We start from the raw sequence: 7,345 nt of genomic DNA, 5'->3' as shown, positions 1-7,345 counted from the left end.
TTGGGAATGAGAAGAAAATTTTCAAATAATCAAGAAGAATGGGAGGTTAGATTTGTTTTAGATGAAGAAGTATGATAAAGTATTAGTTAGGCTAGAAATTGTGTTTTATTCTTGGGTAACAAAGGGGAGAGGTAAAGGGAGGGGTAATTTTGTCTTTTTAAGTGAAAAATTGGGCTTCGGTGTCAATTGGTACTAATTTTTTAACGAACCAAAGATTATGGTAGCAGTTTTTAAACTTTTATTACCTTGGTAGCAGTTCTCAAAAAGTGGATTACTTGTGGTAGCAGTTCTCAAAAAACCCCAATATATAAGAAAATTGCTGACTTTTAAGGTAATGTAAACCACATCGAAGCGAGAGATGGCTGTTTTTCTCTTATTAGCTTGAATTAAATTGACATTAACTCAAGAAAAGCTATGTAAAGTTAACAATTGTTTATCAGCTATAACAACAACATTGATTAGGAGCAATACATTTCCAGTCGTATAACTTGTATCGCTCGCAGCCGGATTTACAATCGTTGAGTGAGCATCCTGTCCAAATTACAAAACATTTTTCCTTATGTTTGATGGGCTCAATTTTTGTATCACCAATGTGTGTGCTTTCGCCACTTATGCCTATTGTACCTGCAAAAAACATAAGCATAATTAATGATAGAGTGTTACTTAGGAGCGAAAAATTCTTTGCCTAGTGTTTAAGAAGGAGGTATAATGGACAATAGAAGATTTCAGGTCCGAATCCCCACACACGATATAGTTCTGTCCTTGTGGCTCATTTGACATGGAAAATAAAATAAAATAGTGTGTTACTTTACCTTGAACGTGCCCTTAAAGGGTGGAATCAAGACTCGTTGTCAGACGGTAACGCTATCTTATTTTCATAAGATGACATGAATGTTTATAAATCATATCAAATTGTTTGAAAAGGAACATCATATCATAGGCAATTAAGCCTAATTTAATTCATGTTTAATTCGCTCGCAGTTAAAAATGAGTATCATATTCATCAATTAGCTTGATGGTGATGCAAATGAAACATTTACCTCTTAGCAGGAGAGCAGACACTACAAGAAACAAAGTTATGAGCCAGATTCTCATTGCCATTATCAAATGGTGGCAGGAGAGCTTTTTCAGTAAACCGTGTTTATAGGTTTAAAAAGATGATCAAGTGAGAATGAAAATCTAATAAGAAATGTTATTTATACAAGTTGGATAATGATAGGGCGTCTAGATTGGGTGTCACCCTTTCACATGCATCCTTTATTAAAGGGTTAATTACATGTGAGAGGATGGCGCCGAGATTAAGTGTCCCCCGATAACGCCAATTTATTTTTCTAAATTTTTACAATATTTACGTCAAAGTTTCCGGAAGTTAACCTCCAAAAAGTCGATGTTACATTGTTACTTTTGGATTGGATACCAAAGAGTATTTGATATTCTTTTTTTTTTGGTACATTTCTATGATATTCTAAAATACTACGGAGTGCATTAAATATCTTGTTCAATTTATCCAAAAAAATAAAAAATATCTTGTTCAAAAGGAGAGAGTTGGCATTTTTTTTTTGTGATTTTTAACCATATATATTACATTAATTATGTCATAGGAGTAATATCTAGGATTATTATTAATTTAGTAGATAATATTATAGATATTTATTTTGTTGATATTTTAGATAGTACATTCACACATTGTGATATCCGTTTGTACAGAAGTATATATTGTAAAATAGTACTCCCTTTATGCCGGTCAATAGTTACTCCTACCTCATATACGATATTCTACAATATAACTTCATTTAATATTTGTTGTTTTAGCTTCAAAAGGTAACTTGGCTGCAATTCTGCTTGGGTTAATAAATGTTAAATATTACTCTCTCCATCCAAATCATTTGTTTACCATTAATTAAAATACTGATTACAAAGAATATAAAAGGTAAAAGATGCATATGTTTGAGGATACGTTGGGGCTTTGTCCTTGGCTTTGAGATGAGCTTTCTAAAGAGAAGAGAGTGCCTCCCTCATCGTGGTCAGGGACGGAGGAATTATATATTTGTATGTTTATCGTGTATATGAGCAGTTGTCAATGTTTGGGTCATGGGCTCATGGCTATATAATGCTGTATTCATGCAGGCTGTTTGCAAATACTGTAAAAGATAAAGGAATGATCTTATCTGGAGAAAGGGAAGGTTGTGACGTGACAATAAGTTACCGTCCTTAAGTCAAAAATGTCCCGTCTGCTACACACGGCCTCAATGGCAAGCGACCCCAGGATTAACACAACCGCTGTAACTTTGGTGTACGGAAAGACGCAGATGAGAGCAGCCAAGAACGTTGCCAGAAAACCTCAAAAAATATTTGGTAAGAAAGAAGATGAGAACAAGGTATTTGTGTGTGTTAAACTGAGAGCAAACATCTTGTTTATATAGGCCAGAGAAAACATAAGAATTAACGAAATTATGTTTAGGAAAAAAGAAAAACATTGCAAACCGAACAATCAGTTTGGAAGACTATATCAGTCAATTTCGTAGACTGCACCAGGCCAACCAGTCTCGGAAATTGAACCATTAAAAAATAATAAAACAATGTTCCAAAAAATGAAAGAAGCGCCCAGAGCCCAGAGCCCAGAGCCCGAGCCCGGCCTAGCGTGGCGAGTCGAGTCTTGCGCGCGCGCGTGTGGCCTAGTCGCGAACTTATTAACCTCCACAAAAAGTCTAATCAGAAGTTCAAACAATAAGGTAGAGAGGAACATTATAAATCCATAAAACTTGTTTTATTTTTTCCATGTGGGACAAGAATACATCTTAGCTAGTTTTTTCCAATGTGGGACAAAGGAATTTTTGAGCCATTATTCCAACAATTCCTCACAATGGCGAAAAATAGAAGTAAAAGAGAAAAATTGAGGTAATAAAGGCAACGGGGATTTAACGTTTAGATGTAGGTGGCTTGTGGTCTTTAACCAACACCCAGTGACATACAAGTTTTCTCAAACCGCCATTTTGGTGGACTATGCCTTTAACCTTTCGATGGAGTTGGTAAGAGAATTTTTGTGCACTTGCTTAATCCCAAATCAAGGATAGAACTCGCATAATCCATGAACTCATCATGAACCTTAAGGTTATGAACAAATGTTACTTGAGCTTGTCAAGTGCCCCTCACATAATTCCTGGCACTAGTAGAAAAAACACCTATTGCGTCAGTCAATTTACGTCGGTTCTACAAAAACTGACGCAAAAAGTACTTATTTTTGGCGGGAATCCATTTTTACCCTATAGTCAAGCTTTTTAAATCGATTCTTGAAAAAAAACTGCGTATATAATACGTCTTCTGTTCAAGAAATCGATGTTTTGATCAAATACATCAGTTATGTTAATAAACCGACTCATTTGATATAATGTTTTTGCATCAATTTTACCAAAACCCGATGCAAATACTGACCACTCTCATATTAAGTAAAACACGAGTCCCTTTCCCCATTCATTCCTTCGAAAAAAAATCACCCATTTTCCTCTATTCCCTCATTCAATCGACACCACACCACACCACACCACCGCCCCCACCGTCGACCTACCGCGGACCCACTGACGACTCTTTGCCGAACCCAGTGTCGCCGTCTCACTCTCTTCTACTCGATCATCTAATTCCTAATTTTTAATTGGTATGATTTTTACTTAATTTTTTTTGTTGTAAGTTCTTTTAATAGGTTTTATTATTGTTGTTTATATACAATTTTGTATAGTAATTGATTTGTTAGTATGAATTGAATGTAAATCTAGAATTGTTTTAGAGTTAGGGTTAGGTGAAATTGGGGGTTTTCTGTTTTGATTAGTTGGTTTGGGTGGGTTAATTTCTGTTACATTTCACACCACTGCCCTCGCCTCGTCGCCGTCTTCCACCCTCGTCAACGACGACATCCCTCACTGCCAGTCCCACTTATAAGGTATGTTTTGATTGTTTTCCCTAATTTCTCTAATATTTCTTACGGTGCCAGTTTATAGATGAATGATTTAGGTTTTTTTACAAATTGTGAAATAAATTGTTGCTATTTCCCCCTTAATCAAACCCGAAGTTTTTATAATTTGATAATGAGTTGTTGTTCTGGGTTTACTGTGACGGTCTTCTATATGAATGTTGAATGTCTTTTTCTATGAAATTACACTTGGGACCCTGATGAAGATTACATTAGGCAGAATTGGATAATGCATTCACGAATTCTACACTCATACGGTACCAGGAACACTATCTCCTTGTCACTTCACTCAAATGTGTGTGCACCCTGTGTTATTGCTTGCCATTTTAAACTTGTGTAGTTCCTGTATAACCTTATACGTTATTCTCTAAATGCAACAAATACAATTATTCTCTCTGCCTTAGCATTAGATCATGTTATGCAGTAGGTTTGATATGTTTAGTTTTCACGGCTGAGGTTTCTAAATTCTAATGGTATTATTTTCAAACAAATCCACGGCTAACAGATTAGGATACTCTACTCGATAATATACGTGGCCTGAAAGAAGAAAATGATGTTCAAGTTCTAATTTATGATTTCAAGTCTAGCTCCCAGGCTGGCTACAGGTTTGGATGTCCTTCCCTTAACCAATTGTGGCACATATTTTGGGTCTTCAAAGTAAACTACTCTGATAGAATTCCTTCCTCGCCTTATGGTCCCTTCATTGTGATTTCGAGGATAATCAAGCTAAAAAGGGTTGCTTATAAATAGTAGTAGGCCTAATGGGTTGATGTTTCATTGATGCGTTTTAATCAGATATGCTTTTTCTTCACCTCTGTTTGCTTGTATTTGTTGTCTTTTCTAATCGCTAGGATTATTTAGGAAATTTCAAATTAATGCTTCTGCATTATTTTCCCAAGTTTTTGCCTATATTTCTCTTAGTTTTTAAGAATCTGTCTTATTTCTGCAGAACAATTGAAGCACCCAACTCCCAGATTGTGATTATCGAAGGTTATCTATGCGCTGAGTGAGAAATTGAGGCCTTTTCTAGATCTTCGTGTGTTGTCAGTCACAGGTGGAGTACATTTTGACTTCAAAATGGTATTTTTTAAGTGTCATCACCTGCACGTTTTTTCTTTGAAAATACCTTATTTAATAATGTAATTTGTTAGTCTGATTTTTTTTGTTATGATGTCTTAGTTTGTCACTAAAGGCAGGTGTTTAAACATATAGTTATATCTGAAACTTAAATTGGTCTTTCTACTTTTCAGCCATCTTAATGACTGGATTCCATCTCCTCTGCATATAATTGATGTACTGGAGTTTAATTCTTCACACATTACGGTAATAATTTGTGGTTTTATTCACTTTTCAAATGGTTACCTGGCTTAATCTTTATGTCGTTTGAAATTTTGTTTTGAGTTTTTGTGATATAAAGGCTCACCAGTATTCTTTGAGTTAAATTCTTAATTAGCAGCCAAAGAGAGTGAATTTTTTGAAAGGAAGTTCTTAGTGGTTACCTATTTCATTACGTTTCTGGTCTATAATCAACATTACTTATCAATTATCATAGTTGTTGGGTTGTGGTTATATGTATACACTAAGAGCTTGCCTTTTTTTGTCTCATACTATAAAATGGGTAATTTTGTGAAACATAATGATACAAATATAGAAGAATGTTTGTCCTCCCTGCCAATGGGTCTGAGTGTTCGACACTCCTGATCTAATTTTTTGAAAGTAAGTTTATTTTTAGAATGAGAATTTGCATTTGTATTCAGGAATATTATCATAAGACTTGGCAATATTAACTGGCTGAGTGAGCTTTTAATGATGTATATTCGGATGCGCTCTATTACCAGCTCTCATTCATTGCATTTTCTTTGCAAGTGGTGTTCGACCATATTGGTGAGTTTCAGTTGCACTTTTTCTTTTCATTTTGTGTTTCCTGTCCCAGTACAAGCATAAGCAATGCTATCTTCTTGTGTTTTATGTGTTTTCTTTTCTGTATATGAACTTGTGATTAACTTAGCGAGGGACTAGCTTGCACAAGAACAAGCAATATGATTATCTTCAACATGACCACGGCAACAATGATTTCTCTTTAACTGCAAACTGCACTGTAAGATGTGAGTTAAAGAGAATAAAATGATCACTTCTAGTTTCATTGCATATCCCGTTGTGAATATAACTTGCATATCCCTTTGTTTTTGCGAAAGAGATATTATATGATAAAAGAGTGAATTAGAGGTTTATAGGGAGTTGGGCTACATCTTTTTTTTTGGGTATGATGGATATTTGTTTGATGAAAATTAATGTGAATTGTGAAGTTGTGCCCCTCTGTTAGGTATCATTGGTATGGTTTGTATCCGAGTTTGCAACATATTTATGATAGAATCTGTGTTTGGTTTCTGATTTTAGGAAGCTGAACGTGCAAAAGAAAAGACGCATATAGGTTAGACAAGTATATGAAAGTTAATGATGAGTGGGCTCTCATCCAGAAATGCAGCCATACAAACCAACGGTAATTTTAATGCCAGAGTTTGATTCAGCTTAGATCGTTAAAAGGACTTAATTTTTTTTCCCATGTTTGTTTAGTTCTCATCAGATGGTAATCTGTAATCTTGAAATTTCAGTTTTGCACCAACAACTAAGTGCAATGGTTCCCTTTGGGCACTTACTTGGCTACAATCCACCAGTAAAGAGCTGCTGTTTGGAGTGGGGCCTTAACCTTTGAAAGTTTAATGCGTTATATTCATCCGCAGGTTAGTTCTCCAGCTAGCATATGTTATATGCTCTGCATGGATGATTAACTATTATTTTTTTAATTTGAAATAAATTTCCTTTGTTACTGCTAAATGGTGGCATTGCAATTTAAGCTAATTGACTTTTCTCCTAGAGATTGCAGGTGATCTATATATTCTTCTACTACTCCGATCGAGCACTATTGACTACTTGAGTATGTCCGGTTGAGATGTTGAGTTTGTGTTAGGTTTGTGGCATCGAGTTTGGATTGATATATAGTTTTATGTAAGTTTACTAGATGTTTAGAGAACATTTAGTATAGATTAGCTTAGTAACTAAAACATTTGTGGATTATTTATATATTGGATTGTATTCGGAACGTTGTTTGGTTAAATGAAATGTAATGTTGTACGTTTTACATGTGATGTATTAGTGGTTCAGATTTTTTGTTGCAGGTTTTTAAGTTTTGGTATTCGAATTGTCAGTTTTATGAGGTGGTGGTGCCGAAATTTCGGTAGCAAATTTATTTATATAAAAAAAAATTAATAAATTGCGTCCGTTCTTGAATGAAAGGACGCAAATGAGGGAAACGAATTTTCGCTAAAACAAAAAATCAAATGCATCGGTTCTTATATCAAATGACGCAAAAAAATAAAGAAA

General features: G+C 34.9%; 1 long non-coding RNA gene across 7 annotated transcripts; it reads left to right on the top strand.

Moving 5' to 3' along the window:
* The first annotated feature begins 3,414 nt into the window (after nucleotides 1-3,414).
* Nucleotides 3,415-7,110, top strand: LOC141617653 (uncharacterized). Of its 7 annotated transcripts, none has more exons than XR_012531167.1 (8): nucleotides 3,418-3,652; nucleotides 4,470-4,569; nucleotides 4,914-5,018; nucleotides 5,215-5,287; nucleotides 5,803-5,848; nucleotides 6,362-6,464; nucleotides 6,577-6,705; nucleotides 6,840-7,110. It is a non-coding gene; the product is annotated as an uncharacterized LOC141617653 (long non-coding RNA). The 7 variants fall into 7 exon arrangements; XR_012531165.1 differs by having other exon boundaries at nucleotides 5,722-5,848; nucleotides 6,849-7,110; XR_012531163.1 differs by having other exon boundaries at nucleotides 5,722-5,848.
* Nucleotides 7,111-7,345: the final 235 nt, after the last annotated feature.

This window comes from Silene latifolia, chromosome X, assembly GCF_048544455.1.
Source record: "Silene latifolia isolate original U9 population chromosome X, ASM4854445v1, whole genome shotgun sequence".
NCBI classification, from domain to species: Eukaryota; Viridiplantae; Streptophyta; class Magnoliopsida; order Caryophyllales; family Caryophyllaceae; genus Silene; species Silene latifolia.
The sequence above is the reverse complement of the archived record's forward strand: the minus strand, read 5'-3'. Positions and strand labels throughout refer to the sequence as shown.